This window comes from Acomys minous, assembly GCF_964271855.1.
Source record: "Acomys minous genome assembly, chromosome: 9".
Classification (NCBI taxonomy): Eukaryota; Metazoa; Chordata; class Mammalia; order Rodentia; family Muridae; genus Acomys; species Acomys minous.
Window position 1 is genome coordinate 8,956,735 of NC_140490.1, and position 16,466 is coordinate 8,973,200.

At 53.8% G+C, this 16,466-nt stretch overlaps 1 protein-coding gene and 1 pseudogene across 10 annotated transcripts in view; both read left to right on the forward strand.

The window, feature by feature from the left end:
• Positions 1 to 16,466, forward strand: part of ZMIZ1 (zinc finger MIZ-type containing 1) — a 204,334-nt gene that overhangs the window by 133,917 nt on the left and 53,951 nt on the right. Inside the window, exon 1 of one of the 9 annotated variants that reach the window (XM_084795992.1) lies at positions 9,678 to 9,832. The exons of 7 other annotated variants lie outside the window; for them this stretch is intronic. The gene's annotated coding sequence lies outside the window, so the exon portion shown is untranslated. Of the gene's footprint in view, positions 1 to 9,677; positions 9,833 to 10,418; positions 10,576 to 16,466 lie in introns of those variants that run through there. One more of the 9 variants, XM_084795993.1, reaches the window with a different exon arrangement.
• LOC311604999 lies at positions 4,120 to 6,327 on the forward strand (annotated as a pseudogene). Its single transcript has 2 exons — positions 4,120 to 4,179; positions 5,973 to 6,327. The product of its transcript is annotated as an uncharacterized misc_RNA (transcript).

Below are 16,466 nucleotides of genomic sequence, written 5' to 3' on the forward strand. Positions count from 1 at the left end.
AGGACTAGAATTCACACCCAGGCACACTTGAGCCCCAGCTCAGGCTGTATCCTTAAAGGAGGGAGGAAGATGCTTGGAAGTCTGGGAACATCCAGAGGGGCTGAAGTGGGCCAGTGGACCACCGACTCAGACTGACCTGTCCTGAACTTCTTCCATATACCAGTCAGGATGCAGAGGCTTGTCTCTGCTTAATGAGCCTGCTGGCTCACGTGACCTCAGAGAAGACACAGAGGCTGCGGGTTCCCAGACTCATGCAGTTCATGTGGGACTCCAAGCCTTTCTTCCTCACCTCAGGTTGAGGGCTCGTATCTGAAGAAGCGCTTGGCCTTGAAGCAGCCCCTGCCCCATCCTGACAGGCCTGTGAGCCGGGCCCTATGCTGGACACAGCGTACACTGTGAGTGAGGCACATCCCCGCCCTACAGCAAGCTTTCTAATGATGCTTCTACAAAGGGCAGTAAAGGCAGCTGGTGGCTGAAAACTTGGGAAGCCATGGCCGAGGAAGTAACTATTGCTAGAATATGCCCCCAAAAGCAAAGTTGCTCTGAGAGGGGGGTGAGGAAGAGGGAGAACACATGCCGGAGGCCCCCGGGTACAAAGGATGTGAGTTCCAATCTCTTTACTGTGTTTTGTATACTAAGAGCAGTGCCACCTACCTCTGGGGTTCCTAGCATCTGAGGAGGTGTGAGGGTTCCGAGGGTGTGGGTGCCTGGAGAAGCTGGTTGCTATCTCCCGGCTCCTAATTTCCAGCCACCCCTGATACCCAGGGCTCTGTCAATAATGGTTGTTCCTTGGCTCAATGAGTTAATTAGACCAAATTCAATTACATGCCATGCTCCCAGGTCTGTCTGGAACCCAAGGTGGGCGTGAGCCCTCTGTGTTCCAGAGCATTCAGCAGAAATGACTAGAATCCCAAGGCTGCCATGCTGCGCATCCCAGTTGAGTAAACTGAAGTGGAAAGCAGGCAGTGTGCAACATGCTATAACAAAACCCTTCAGCCTGGGTGGACAACAGAAGTGTCCAACTCATGACACAGAGGCTGTGATATGGGCCTGATGAGAGCCCTTGGCGTCTGGTGGCACCTTCTTCCTGCAACCTCTCCCAGCAGGTGGAATGACAGGGCTCCCTCGATCCACTTCATCAGGGAAATCTTCTCCTCCCTGAGGGTAGCCTCATGACCTTCTCACCTTCCAAAGGCCCCGCCTCTCCATAGTCTCATAACAGTAGATTTCTAGAGGGACACACAAATTCCAGAGGGACATTGTGCACAGACAATAGTGTACCCAGACCACAGTGGCCCACAGGTGAGGCCTCTTCGACAGCCTGGGTTGCTGGCGGGGACTCATTGTTCGTCGACCCTTGGAACATCCCAGAGCTTGGTGGACAGGGGGCTGAGAGGCTCCTCTGCCCTGCCACTCCTACATGGCCAACAGCTGTTGTCCAGCACATTAACTGGAATGTAGAGAGAGCAGTAACACGAATAGAGTAGGCAAGGCGGGGTCCATACACACAAGCATTACAGTGAGCAAGAATCAGACAAGAGCCGTGCAAGCCAAGGACCACACCATTTGAGGCCATGGATGCCAGTCTAAGAAGCTGGACCTCGGAACTTGGTCCTTGCAGCTGTAGAAAGCAAGGGCACTGTTTAGACAAGTTGAGTGACATGGTCAGCTTCAACTTTTAGAAGAAGCCTTAGCCGGTAAGAGCGAGCTAGAGGACCAGAGGCAGAAAACAGTTTAGAGACTGGGATGGATGGGACTCTACAGGGGTGGAAGCCGGACATGTGGGAGAGATAGAGGGCAGCTCTCCACCATGTTCACTGGCCACACCTCACCCCAGGCCATCAATATGCAACTCAGTTGGTGATAAGTTGTTTCATACGTGTACCCAAGTTACTGGTTATGAATACTATATATAGCACTTTTTACAAAGGAAAAAAAGTCTTTACTTTAGATTTAACTAATTCTAAAATGAAAGTTGATTATTTTTTTAGTCCTAAAAAAAATACATATCATTTATAGGATAATCATGGAATATAGACAGTAAAAGGTAAAGCTGAAATTCTATCACTAAGCTATTGGTCATTCAATAAGCATTTGTCCAGTACCTGTTTTGCTCTGGGCACAAAATCATCAGGGATGTGGCAGTGAACAAAACAGATAGAGCGAGCTCCTACCTCTATGGAGTCCCTAGTCTAACAGAATTAGATCCCCATAAACAAGCTCTGAGAGACGGAAAGGGAAAAGAATCATGTGAGTCTGCTACTTTGGAGGCAGCCTCTTGGTCCTGACAGAATGATGTATGCTGTGGGTCTCTTGCCTAGCCCAGTGCCACCTTCCCAGGAAGTGAGCAAGGTCACCTCAATGAGGTGACTGCTTCTTGGGGCTTCCCCAACCAGACTTAGGGAAGCCAGCGTCCTTCATCAGAAAGAGAGGTGTACAGAAACCATACTAGCTGTCTTCCCTGTCAGTGAAAGGAGACCAGGGCCCAGAGAAGGATGGTGGCCCACTCTTGGTCCCCCAGCAGACCCACAGAGCTTTCTCCCTGCCAGGCATCTGCTGCTAGGCTGAGCTCAGCTCCAAGGATCCTGATTTCAACATCGGGCCTCCCACTCCTTGCCCTGCCCTGGCAGCCACCTTCAGATTTTCCCCAGACAGACATTCCTGCATGGCCTGTCTGGTCACGTCCAGAGCCACTGGAGGTGGGGGACATCTGGGACCACACTGGGGAGAGGAAGAAGCGGCTGGCTCACCTGAGCCACGGTTGGAAATAGGACTGGAAAGAAGCCGAAGGCAGGCGACCCCCTTCTCACCCCAGACAGAGAGAGAAGAGGGAGAAGTGGTGCCAGGTGTAGGTTCCTGGCAAACGTCATGGGCCTGCAGAGTTCTGAAACTTCTTCCCAGAAGCCTGAGGTGTTGGGGCATGCTCCCCTACTCAATTCACCTCTGTGGTCTCCATCTCTGGCACCCCAAGCCTTCAGAAACTAAGCCTTCCAGGACAGGTACTCCTGTGTTGTCCCCACCTTTTCCTTCCCACCCGGCCCCCACTTCCACCCTCAACTTACACACTTGGGCTAACAAGCCAGTCACCACCATTCCCAGGAAGACCCCCCACTCTTTACATGGGGTCTTAGCAAAAAGCACAGCGCTAGGAAAAGTGGCTCAGGGATGCAGAATGTCTCCTAGCTGCTAATTTGCTGTGTGATGGGAAGCAGCCCCTGGGCCTCTCTGAGCTCTGCTTCCTCATTTAAAAAGATGAGCTGCTGGGTAGCCTGTGTTGCAGCCCTGCCGGGTCCGCAGCCTGACCAGTGTGTGTTGTAACATCGAGTCTTTTCCCTATCTAAACCTCACTTTCATCCTGTACAAAGTAGGTGCTATCCCCCAGGCTGTCTTGCACAGACTAGAAGGTGTTCAATAACGCAAGGAGACAGACAGACAGACAGACAGCTCTGGAGGAAAAGGAAATTGCATTTCCAGCTCCAAGGAACTTACGTGGGTCCAGGCCTGGAGCCATCTGGAAACCTCCATCAAAGCCGCGTCCTGGGAGAAGCAATAAAACCTCCAGGACTGCCGAAGCATGAACATCCGAGCTGCCTCTGTGCCCCTCCCTTCAAAGGCAACTCTAGCAATGGGAAAAGATTCATTAGCAGCCTGGCTCATGTGGCATGCACCCACCACTTCCCGGCCCCTTTGTCTGAGCTTCCTGTCCAAACAGACTTCCTCCTTGGGAAATAGAGTGTGTTCTGCCAGACAGCAGGCTAGCCGCCTAGTCCCTGGGTAGGCAGGCCCAGGTAGTGAGGACATGCAGATCTCTGGAGCCTGTGATTAACCACTGCACATTCATTCATTTCTTCACTCCCTCATTAATTCAGGCAGCCTTTCTTGGTCTCCTTTATACAGAGAGAATTTATTAAGCATCCGAGGGACACGTTTATATATTTTCAACACAACTCATACCAGACAACGGACTGGTTGACAAAGAACTTGCCTTTTGGCCAGAGAGACAGAGTTAAACAAAACCAAAAAAAAAAAAAAAAAAAAATACTTGAAACATCTGAGTGGCAAAGCTAAGACAGGAAAGAAGCACAGGATGAAGCAGGAAGGAATGCAGTGTGAGACAGTATGGCTGAGGAAGGCTCCCCTGCGAAGGGAGAACCTGCATCAAGTAGCAAAGTCCTGATGGTAAACTCTGCTGTCTGAAGCAGGAAGCCTGCAGCGGTGTCAACAGAGCGCTAGGTTTAGAGCAGTGACTGGCCATAGGGACTGAGACCCACATCATGGGTGATAATCAGAACTGACTGGGCCAGAATCTCTGCAATCAGGATGGGCTGAGCCTTAGCTTTCAAAAGGATCACCTTGTATTACTTTTCTGGGCTGCCATTAATAAAGGCCTCAAAGCACATACCATAATGGTGCTTTGGCACCATTATGGCACATTACCCATCTCACATTTTGGGGGACCAGAAGACCCAAGACCAAAAGTGTGGGTCCTATCAAGCCACTGTGTAGGTGCCAGGGAAGGAGCAACCCTAGGCCCCCTCTCCAGGCTACTAGGAACTCCTCAGCTAGGCCTATGAGGCTGCTGCAGTCTCTGAGGCCTCCACACTCTTTCCCATTCCTCCTTGAAAAGGATACGCGTGTCTGCTTGCTGTATCCGAATGTCCCCTTTTCTCAAGAACACCAGCCATGCTGGACCAGGGCCCACACTCATGACCTCATCTTAACTTGATCTTCAGCCACAACTCTGTTTCTAAATTGGGTTTCCTTTACAGGTCCTGGGGACTTCAACATTTGGGGAGGCATCTAGCCCACCCCAACACCATGGCTTCTCAGCCTATCTCGGTTGTCTTCTTTGGTCTAGTAGACTCTGAAAGCCCTTGTCTCGTCCAATGTTTGGTTCTAAAATCCTCTGCCTCCCGAGTCCCTCAGTGAGTCCAAGAACACACCGGCTCTCCTCCTGCCTCCACACCAGCCCTGGGGCCAGTTCCCGCCCTCGCCTGTCAGGCGCACCATCAGCAGTGGTCCTCACAAGTGTAGAGCTTCGGTCTGGCCTCCTTGGCAGCTGAGCACTTCAGGAGGCAAGCAGTCCCCCAAGCCTAAAGGGGCCATTCTGAGCTAGCGCATGAAGCGTGTCCCACCCACCCCCCACCCCCCCCACCCCACCCCGTCCCCGCCACTGACAGCCCTGCGGGAGGCTTTCCTGGATCTCCAATAACCTGCAAATTGTAGGGTTTCTCGGACGTGCTGAGTGGAGGTGAGGGACAGGGGGCTGGTGTTGTTTTCAAAATGAAATGATTATAGGATTTGGGTAGAAGCCAAATGCAGGGTTCTGAGAATGCCGCCTGGGTCTGGGATGAGGAGCCATGCCAGAGGCGATTCCAGGAAGAGCCAGGGGGCACTATGATGGGAGGAGGGAAGTAATGAGGTCTCCTTCCCACGTGATCTCAGGTGGAGCCGACCCTGCCAACAGCAAGTAGGTGAAGTGCTGGGCTTTACAAAGAGGTACTCTAGGAGCAATCTTAGAGTTCTGCTCACTACGCCACCGGCTGTGTGGCCCAAGTGGGCACAATCAGTGTTGAATCTAGGCCTCCCCATGTTGGGCAGTGTCATCTGTAGGATGCTGAGGGTATATCAAGGCTCACAAGTAGCTTAGATACTTTCCAAACTTTACCTGGCCTCTCTAGCCCTATTTTATCTTCTGTATGACAAATAGTAATCCCCTAACCAAAGAAGGCAGTAGGGATGCTGTGTGTCTGTGCTCAGAAACTGCTGGGACCTACATGGTGGCCATCAATCATTCAGTGGCCAGGTGTTAGAGGGGGAACCCAGTCTCGGGTGCCCCTGCCCTGTGCCCCTGGTGTAGGTGAACTTCTAGGCCCCCGTAGTGGTCACAAATCAAACCTTACCTGTGCTTTCTATCTTCAGAACTAAGAAGGGCTCGCCAGGGCTAAGGACGGGGGACAGCATAATTCGAGGGTGTGTCCTTGTGTCCTAACCATGCAAAAGGAGACCGAAGCCCAGGAGCGGTGGTCCCTAGAGGCAGAGCCCAGGAGGTGACTCATATTCAATGCTGTCATTTGATCCTTAGCTGTCTGTGCCTGGTGCCCTGTGACCCTTTCTCTGCACTGGTGCTTCAGAGCAGCGCTCCCTTCTGTCTACCCCCCCCCCCCTTCTTCAAGCTTCCCAAGGACCAGGTACACACCCACCTGGGACTTCCCTTTTCACCCTACCTTTCTTTCCACTGGGTGCCCGAGTCCACAAAAGTGACATCTCCAGGTCATCAGGATCCTCGTTCAACCCCACTGGGTCCGCAAACTACTTCATGTCTGAGGCTCAGAACCCAATGCTCAGAATCTGAGCCACAGCATGGCCCATGGTTCTGCCTCTCCTGGTCTTTCCTTGTCTTGAGAGTTTGGACTGTGCATGCCAGGCCTGCTGCCTTCCTGCCTTCCTTCTTTCCTTCCTTCCTTCCTTCATTCTCCTAACTTCTAGTGGCCTTTGAGCCCCTAAGCCTCCCACTATTAAAAAAAAAAAAAGCTATATATGAGAGGTGACCCAACTTGCAACCACTTTTGGCCCCTGGGTCGCCTGCATTCCAAGTAGATGTCTTGGTTCCTTTTCTTTCTAGACTGATTCCAGCTAACCAATGAGGTGGAGAACGTCCCTCCTTTGACCCAAGCTTGGGAGTGGTGTCCTGGCTTCTATCTCCCTTAGCACCCCTCCTCTCTGGGTCCTGCAGAGGTGGACTCCTCCACTCCACACCCCACACCCCACTCCCAACAGCCACACTAGAGGATAAAGCGTTCCCTCTCCCGAGCCAGCCAGCCATGCCCGAGCACTGTATTTATTGGCCCACAACTGGAGTTCAGACACTCGCTATTGATCCTGGTCAGCCCTCGCGAGCCTGGCGGACATTTATCAAGGAGCCACAGCATGGGGCTACAGTTCGCCTTTTTCTTTTCTTCTTCCTTTCTTCTTCCTCCCTAGTCATTCCCCCCGCCCCCGTGTGCCCCGGGGGAGAGTGGGGAGGGGGGGGGCGGGAGGCGACGGACTTGCTGAGGTCACTCAGAGAGCTGCTGAGCTCCAGTGAGTGGAGTCGCGGGATGCCTTTGTCTGCGGGCCTCTTTGCTGTAGATCCTTATCAAGGCAAGCCCGGGTGGGGGAGTGGGGGGTGGAGCAGCGCCTGTGAGCCCCGGGCTTTTGAGCAAATCTTTGGAAGTTAGAGAAGTGGAACTTGGAGCATGTCCGGGAAAGTCCTTCTAAAGAAGATAGTGTGTAGAGTGCTGGCGTTTCTGTAGACTCCAAGCGGCAATCCTAAAAGGAGGCTGCTAACCAAGAGGGCCGCTAGGGACTTGATTCTGGAGCTGAGAGCCTAGAAATTAGCAAGTGAAAGGGGCTAGTTTGGACTGATGAATGGGTGCTTGAAAACAATTTGTTTTCTTAAGTATGTAAATATGCTATTGAAGAGCATGCACACGTTGGGTTACCTCGGAAAACCCTGAATCTTGCATATTAATTCTCTCCTCTGGGCCCCACTCTGGTGCTTCTGAAGTGGGTCCCTAGGAGAACTAGGAGGTGCAATCAGGAGGCAAAGACAACTGGAGATTGTCTCTTTGTAGTTTCTAAAGGGTTGTCACCTCCAAGTCTCTGTCCCTAAGTGTAAACTTTGCTCAGTTCCAGCATGAATTCTCACTCAACCTGTAGAAATGATTATGTGTGTGTGTGTGTGTGTGTGTGTGTGTGTGTGTGTTAGTATAAATGTGTTTGTCTGCTAGTATGTCTGTATTCCACTTGTGTTCCTGGTGTCCTCAGAGGCCAGAAGAGGGCAGTGGATCCCCCTAAAACTGGAGTTACAGATGATTGTGAGCTGCCGTGTGGGTGCTGAGAACAGAACCCAGGTCCTCTACAAGAGCAGTAAATGCTTTTAACTTCTGAGCCATCTCCCCTGCTCCAGAATTATCTTTGTAAAATTAGTGCATCCTGCTGCCACATATGGTAAGCCCTTGGCGACCAAAAAGACCCTAAGAATCAGATGAAAATTGTAAAATGTAATTGTACAAAACTTTAGGATGATTGGGAGGGCGCAGTTCCTGGTTATTTAGGGTCTTTGGTGTTTGGAGTCTGGTTAATTAAGACTTGAGTCCTGATATTGTTAAGTCTGCCTTGGGGGACCTGTGTCTCCAAGCTTCCCCTGCACTGTTTGTTGACTATGCTGAGCAGTGGGGGAAGATGACTCTTCACCCATCTTCTTGGAGCCCCAGATCTCTGTGGTCAGTAAATACCCCAGTGAGTACATGAATGTCCTCGAATACGCCATAATAATACAGGAGGGGATGAGAGTGAGCCCCACCTGAAATGTGAGCACAGCAGAGAGCAGTCCATCCCTGCCACTGCCCCAAGGTTGGCCCTGCAGGAAGGAGATGCTAATTAATCTCGCTTGGAGAAGCTGGTTCTTGTGGGGGGAGGAAAAAAAAAAACCAGTTATGAAGTAGGAATTAATCCATTTAACCAGCTCCTGGGAGGGAAAGCCCATGACAACTGCATTTCCAAATGCCATCCCGAAAGTGATATTTCAAGTGGCAGTGGGTGGGATTAGAGCCTGCTAACGACTGATGTCAAACAAGGAGCCAGAGCATAATATCTAGATGAGTGATTTGTCTTGCCGCTTCCGCGGCGGGCAGCAAATCAAGCAGAAACGCTGAGGGGCAAGTCAGGAACTCAGAGTGGAGGGGCGTGTGCCATAACGAGGACCCTCAAAGGCAAAGGCGGGGGGGGGGGGTCGTCAATTCCCCATGCTGGCGAGATCAGTGTCCAAATGCAGAGAATTTAAAGCCTCTCTTGGCTGCCTTTCTTGAGGGTGAGTGACCGGCCTTACCTACTTTCCTAATTGGGGCAGTTAGGAGCTCATTCAAACAACTTTCACTGGCGAGTGGGCGGGAAGGGGGTTGTTATAAAACAGTTTCTCCCTAGTGAGTGATCTAGGTGGGTAGAGCCCTCCAAAGAGGGAGGGGAGCCGACCTCTTTGGGCAGGACAGCAAAAGGGTTTCCAGGAGTGCTGTGGTGCAGAGGAGTGGGAGGGACAAGCACCGAAAGCCTGGAGCCCTTGCGACTACTGGTTGGAAGGAAGAGGCCGTGGCCACCACAGGATGCAGTGTCAGGAAGGCGGCAGCTCCCAGAGCTGGGGCGGGGCCGTACACAGTAGCCGCCCCCGGCTTCCCTCCTGCCGTCAGCTGCGGGGCACAGGAACTCCCAAAGTCCGGGAGCCAAAGAGTACGTGCCCTGGTTCACCCTACCCTGGGCCCAGTGTTCGGGGAATCCCAGGGGCGATAGGGACCCTCTGTGCCAGGGTAGTAAGAAGCCAAGCTGGAGACTTTCTCCGCCCCCACTAACCAGTTCAGAAAACCCCTTAAACTCAGGTTGCAACTAGATGTCCCGAGCCTGCCCCGCCCCTCCCCCGGCAGAGGCCACCCGGGCCCGGCTGCGGACCCTCATTAGCATAACCACTTGGGAAGCTTCGCCGGCTGGGGCGGGAGGCACCCGAAGTCATCTACTGCTAGCGCCTTCCCGAAGGCCCCCTCAGGTGACAGCACTCCAGGAGCCCCACTCTCACAAGTGTTGCTTCCAATTAATTGCCTAGGCGGGGGAGGGAGAGGGGCCTGGTCGCCGCCCCCGCCCTGAGGCTGGAGCTCCACTCGTCGGGTAGTGCGTTTGCTCTGGCGGTGGCGTGCACCAGCACCACCCCTGCCTGCAAGTTTGAAATGTGAGCTGCCTCCGATCCCTAGTCACTAGCGCTCCCTCGCAGTGAAGTAGCTGGGCCAGCGAGCTGCGCACGCGAGTGAGTGCGGGCTGCGGGGCGGGGGTGCGGGCGCGAGGCTCGCGGGGCGGGGAGGGCTCCCCCGAGACGCCGAGGCAGGGCCGCTCGCCTTTCATCGTCCTCCCGCGCTCCTCCTCCCTCCCCTCCCCCGCGTCGCGGCGCGCCCGGCTTCCCCCGAGCCCCCGGCCCCACGCGGCGGCACGCAGGCTGGGTGGTCACGCCCGCGGGGTCCGGGAGCGCGGCGCAGCGCAGCGGGCCGTGGGAAGTTTCTCCTGCGCGCCCAGTGCGCCCCCGCCCCCCGCGCGCCCCCGGTCCCCATCCCCGTCCCCGAAGGGCTGTCGCTTGCGCCCGGGCGCGCGGCTGGCTGCCTCCTCGGCGGCGGCGGCCCCATTAGCGGAGCCTCCGCCTGTGATTGGCTTCGCCCGGGAAGCTGGAGACGGGCGATGAATAATTGATGTGTGCGGTGCGGTAGCCGGACAGCGGCGGCGGTGGCGGGCGGCAGCTAGCGGGAGCGCGGGAGCCGAAGCGCCCTCGGAGCGGGCAGCGCGCAGCGAGCGGTCGCCGGAGCCGCCCGGGGCCCCCGCGCCGCCGCCGCTGCCGCCGCCCCGGCGCGGAGCGGGGATGCAGGCGGCGCCCGCTGCCTGCCTGCAGCCTTTGTTCGGTGCCGGCTGATCCCTGACGGGAGTCGCTCGCCGCGGTCGCCGCGGGCTGGGCTCCAGCCTCCGGGGGTGCCAGGGCGGGACCGCGGACCGTGCAACTTCTAGGTGAGTGTAGGGCTGGAGGGGTCGGCGCGGGGCGCCCGCGGGCTGAGCCCCCCGGCTCCCTCCGGGCGCAGGGGTGAGTGTGCGTGCGTGTGTGTGACAGAGAGCCGGTGCATTGTGGGTAGCACCGTGTGCTGCATGGTGTCAGCCTGAGGCTTGGCCGAGAGAGTGGCTTCAGCGTGCATCAGGCCCATTTTGTTCACCCAATGAGGAGACCTTGGTTCCTCCTCTGGATGCGAGGGTGGATGGGGGCACCAGACAGAGTACTCCCCACACCTCCTTCCTAAAGGTGAAGTGTTGGTTCCTCAGCAGACATTTTACAATGCTTCATCCCTGGGTAGGTTTCCTTTGAAAAGAAACAAAAAACAAACAACAAAAAAAGAACTAGCCCAGAAGCCTTTGGTTAGAGGCAGTGGCTAAGGGTTTGAACTTAAAGCTACTCCTTTGTCCGAAAGAATCCTTGGTGCTGGAGAGACCCATAGGCTCCCATCCCTCCTGGGCTCCCTTCCCGGAGGTGATGGGTCCACAACAGAGTCTGACAAGTGTTTGTTGGAAAGGGGGGTGCTGCTGCTGCTGCTGCTGCTGGAGGAGGAGGAGGAAGAGGAAGGTCAGTCTGCACTAGAGACCCAAGAGGGGGCCCTGTCTGTGTATGGGGTGGTGGTGGCTGACATCTGGCTGTGCGGATCCTCTACAAGACCTTGCAGAGAGGTTTCTGAGAGCACTGCAGGGGCTAAGAAGCAGCTGCCTGAAGTCCCCAGCATATGGCTTTAGTGTTTATTGTGCCCAGGGCATGGATAATTCCCATTCCCAGTCCCTGATTCATTCACCTGTAAGCCAACTGCAGTAAGACTAGGAGGCAGATAGCTTTCCTGAGATGGGCTTCAGGAGAGCATCAGGTCTTACAGCGCCCCCCCCATCCCCTCCCCACCCCCACCCAGGTGCCCTGTCCTTCACTACCAGGTTTAACTGTCAATGGGCCTGGGCATAGCAGGTGGTTTTTTTCCTAAGAGGGAGATTTTGTGAGACAGCTGCCAAAGTGTTGGTACCAGTATTTCACAACAGCCCATCCTTGAGAGTGGGCCAGAAATCAGGCCAAGGAGGGCACAAGGCCATGTCACCAGGAAACATGGATAGGGTATAGAGAGACTTCTCCATTTCAGGGGCTCCAGGTCCAAAGCTCATCTCCCACTGCACAATGTATTGAGATTTAAGGTCTATATGGCTTATAGTAAGTTGCCCCCACCTTTATTTCTTAACTAGGCAGTGACTACCCTATGAGTAGCTGGAATCGAGTCCCTCTGGGGCTATTTTTACCCCAAACTTCCTTAGTGAGAAACCACCAAACGGCGAAGCTTTGGTGAGAATCTGAGTCTGTACCGGAAACAACCGCCTGCACAGAGTTTGAGGCTTGCTTCCTAATGTTGCTTGTTCTTACTCTCCCCTGCACTGCCTCCCTCAGCCATGAGCACTTCCCCTCACAGCCTCATGCACTCCAGAAAGCAGTCTCGGCTGTGGGGGAATAATAATGTGCCATAACTTCTGCTGGAGCAAGGCCTTGACTTTATGATCAAGCCTCTTAAAGGCAAGAGCCTTGAGTCCTTGCCACCGTGTACACCCCACTGCTCACCACAGTGCTTGCCAGTGAGTGGATCCTCAGTGACTGCTGAGCGATTGCATGAAGGTGCAGAGCCCACACGGCAGGGTTGAAAGAGCACACCCATATCTCTGTCGGGTGTGGGCTGAGAGCCTACTGAACTCCCAGCTATTTGCAGATCCTAGGAAGTCTAAGATGGGTCTCTGAGCTGACGTCAGGTGCTCAGACTGAAAGCCATGTTCCCCGGTTGGGGGGTGAGGGGGGGGGAAGAGTAGTTAACCAGAGTCTTACTTTGACTCTTTCTCGGTGGCCTTTGCTAGGTCACCCCCATGAGGCTGAGCTCAGTGGAAAACTACCATCCAATATGGTGGCCTCTAACCATATATGGCTGCCTCTACGTTTAAACTGTCTTAAGAATAAAAGATTTGTTTAGTTCTTTTCTTTTCCTCCTGAGTGTTGGGATTATAGGCATGTGTGTCCAGGTCCTGTTCGATTTGTGACTAGTGCTTAACCAAGTGCTCTTTGCACAGTAGACAAGCACTGTATCAACTGAGCTACATCCCTAGCTGGAGTCATTTTCTTACTGGCACTGGCTTTACTTCCGATGCTCACTAGCCACACAGGCTAGTGGCCAGTTTACTGAGCACCATGGGTTATAAAAACAGCCTCCTAGTGGTAGAAAACTTGAGGTTTTCTACCCTCAAGTAGAAACCCACCCTGAAACAGTGCAAGATAAAGCTTTCTATGTTCTGAACATTTTGAGTCATGGCAGCCTCTGTGTGGGGGCAGGTATAGACTAGCCAGGGCTCCCAATTAACACCGGGGGTGGGGTGGGGGTTCAATTTTGCCAGAAGGTGTGAGCCCCTGGTTGCCAGTGCTCTGCTGCGCAACAGAGGTCAGCCAGGGGCCATGGATGGGCAGCAGTTCCAGGAGCAGCCTCCCTGAGGACTGTCGTGGTGCCGGCAAGGCGTCAGGCTCTGTGAAGTCATGTATCGATCGGGCGGTCCTGGGAACAGACAGTTCTGAACTGGCAGGGCTGGAAGCAAAGGGAAAGGTACTCTGGACCTGGGAGGTGTTTACCTTGCTGGATGAGGCTTTGGTCCCTCGGGAGAGACCAACTCCTCCACAAGGAAAGGGATTCATCTCTGAGTAGGTAGCCCGGTTGCTTGAAGCCACCCCCAGAGAAAGAAGGAAAGAGAGACCAACAGAGAGAGCCCCAGGGAGAGAGAGGTCTGGCAAATGGTACAGTGCACACCTTGCTGTCGTCCACCAGGGCCTACTGCCGCTGGTATCATAGCATACCCTCTGGGCTTTGCTTGCCCTGGCACTCCCCAGAAGCCTCAGCTGCCTGGGAACCTCTCCAGAGCCTTCAAACAGCAGCCACCTCCCAAGGGAGCATGCTCAGGGAAAAACAAGGCCCCCACCCTCAACGCACATCCAGCTTCCAAGGGAGCTCGTGAGCAGTGCCTCTAGGCTGGGAAGGACAGATGACAGCCACCACCCAGGGACAAGGGACCAAGGTCATAGCAGGGCAGGCCTAGGATGGAGCGAGGGTCTTCTACAGATCCCTCCCTGAGAGCTGGAAGCTAACTATTGCTGCTTTCTTTTCCTGTTCCCTTGCTTCAGCCCGGCAAGGTTAGTGGCTGGCAGCCTTGTCCCTGTGTCCTGAGCCTTCCACCTTTCAGCACTTCACCCCACTCTAGTCTTGACCTCCCCAGGCCCTGGGCTAGCTGAAGGGATGGATGGCTTTCTGCACACCTGAAAGGGAGTCTTCCAGACCCATCTAGGGGAATATGAAGGCTGAGAGGGGCTTTGTTTGCACACTCAGGTTGTAGCCCTGTTAACGGGCCCGCTACAGGCTGATCTTTTTTTCTTCAGTCTCACTGGCTATGGACCCCTCCAAGGAGATTCCGGAAGCCAAGCCCTGCCTTCCTATACTATATGAGCGTCCTGGGACTGGGTTATCTGCCAATGGCCATCCAGGAAGTTCAGGAGGGGTCCAAATTTCCTCTTACAGAGGCCAGCCTAGCTGTGTCCCTGACTTTTGCCAGAAGCCCGCTTTGGGCCATCTTTGGACCTGCATAATCCTATGGATTCTTCCACAACCCTACTTTCAGGAGGTGAGGCCTAGTCTAGGGCAACAGTGGATGCTTCCTGTATTTGGTGCATGAGGAATTGGGGGTGGGAGGTGAGAGAGCTTGTACAGGACAGCCCTGCCTCTGAGGCTGGACCTCCCCCCCCCCATCAACCCCCATGGTTGTTTTTAGCTGGGAAGAGCTTCCCACATATTCTTTGCTCGGGATAACACAATGTAATCATCGTATCTGAAGTGTGGTGTAGCGTTAGTGCGTGACCTTTGACAAGTCACCTTGGGATGAGGGTGGGGCAGAGGGCTCTGATATGACGGCTCTATCCTGCCCGTACAGGGGTGGGGGGTTGTAGAATGTAGCAGGAAATGCTGACTTTGGGGCTGGGATCAGCTTGAACTTTCCCAGAAATGAGTGAGCAGGGTAGTAGTAAATGTCGTGTGGGTGAGTGTGGCTTAAGGCGTGGTGCTTGAGGAGCCTGGAGGAAGACCAGAACCTCCAAAGGAAGCTTAGTAACCTGAAGCCCTCGCAGGCTTGATTCCCTGGGACAGTGGGGAGCCTTGGAAGGCTTTGGAGCCACCGAGGCCCCTGGAGTTGCAGTTCCCAAGAAGTCCAGGTAGTATTGCTGAGCTACAGGCATGAATCGCAGAAAAGGGCAGTTAACATCCGCTGACGGTGAAAAGCCCTCTCTAGTCACAGGGTTCCTGTTTTGTAGTTGTCATGGTAAAGGTCAAAAGCGGTGCTCTACCTCCCCAGAACTCTGGGAACTTGCTGGAACTTGTCCAGATCTGCACCCCACCCCACCCCCACCCCTGGCAGCTCTCCTGAAGAGAGGGGGGCTGGTGGTAGAGAGGGAGAACAGGGTCTTTTTTGTGTGGACATGTAGCCCCTTGGGTTCCAAGCAGGTCTGGGAAGTTTTATTGCAGCGAAGGCATTTCCCCAAGGCTAGGGCTGGGACAGGTAAAAGAGCACTTCCCAGTGTGGCTCAGGATTTAATCCCTGTCTCCAGGGTCAGAGCCTGAGGCAACTCATGATCTATAGGACCTCGTCTGTCTCCCAAGAGTTTGTCGTAGAATCACCATATACAGAGAACATTCTACAACATCTGGTTCCATCCCTAGTTACCCTTGGTAGGGTTTTTTAAAAAGAGGAGAGGCAGCTTTCAAAGAGGAAGGAAGAAGCAAGCCCCAGAACCTGCCTGATTTTCTTTCCTTCTTCCTCCTTTACTTCCTTCTTCCCTTCCTGCCTCCCCTCCACATTCCCATATTTTTCGTTCTTCCTTCCTCTCTGGCGTTTTCTTCTCTTTGCAATGCTGGAGGTTGAACCTGTGTGGCCTCTCCTCACAAGCTAAGCAGACTGTACTGCCCTTGGCCTTCTGTTTATTCGTGATTGACACATAGTCAGTAAACAATGGGATTCACTGGATACAGAGTAACACTTCACACCTTCCGTACTTGGCAGAGATCAGACCAAAGTAGGAGCCCCCTTTCCTCTCTCAGTTCTGCTGGGTGGAGGCACTGCTCAAAGGCCGCCACCCAGGAAGCTACCTCTGGCCACTAGCACACACAGAGCCACTTGCGGCACAGGCAGCTGAGGATAGTGCAGAATGAATACAGCCCAACACATTAAATTACTTAAAACATTAAGAGATATGTTTGCAGGGTGCGTGCGTGCGTGCGTGTGTGTGTGTGTGTGTGTGTGTGTGTGTGATATTATCATACGGTTTTCAAGTGTAAGCTTTGTAATGACTGTTGTGTCACAATCTCAAAAGGTTAGACATGCCAGCCTGTGATCACATACCCACAGGGTGTCACCTTGCTGCCTGACTGTAATGGCAGACAGGTTATGTATGAGGGATGTCAATATTGGGTGCCTCATAATTGTGTTACATGGCCAGCCCAGGGCACACAGGCTGGTGATGAGTGAAGTGGTCATCCAGGAAGTAAAGGAGAGGCCTGAAATCCTGCAGAGCCAAGAAGATTGCCATGAGTTTGATGCTGGGGTAGGTCACAGAGACCCTGTCTGAAACAACAACAGCCACAAAAGTTGGCGGGATCACTGTAGAGTATGCATGTGCGTGTAGCTGGGTTCTTGATCTAAGCTCTGAGTGCCAAGATGTCTTGTGCACTTGTGATGTCTTGGAGACCCCATTTTTCATGATTTATTACACTACCCCAAGTGGTTTCCGTAGCTACCTGTTGTGTTTCGTTTAA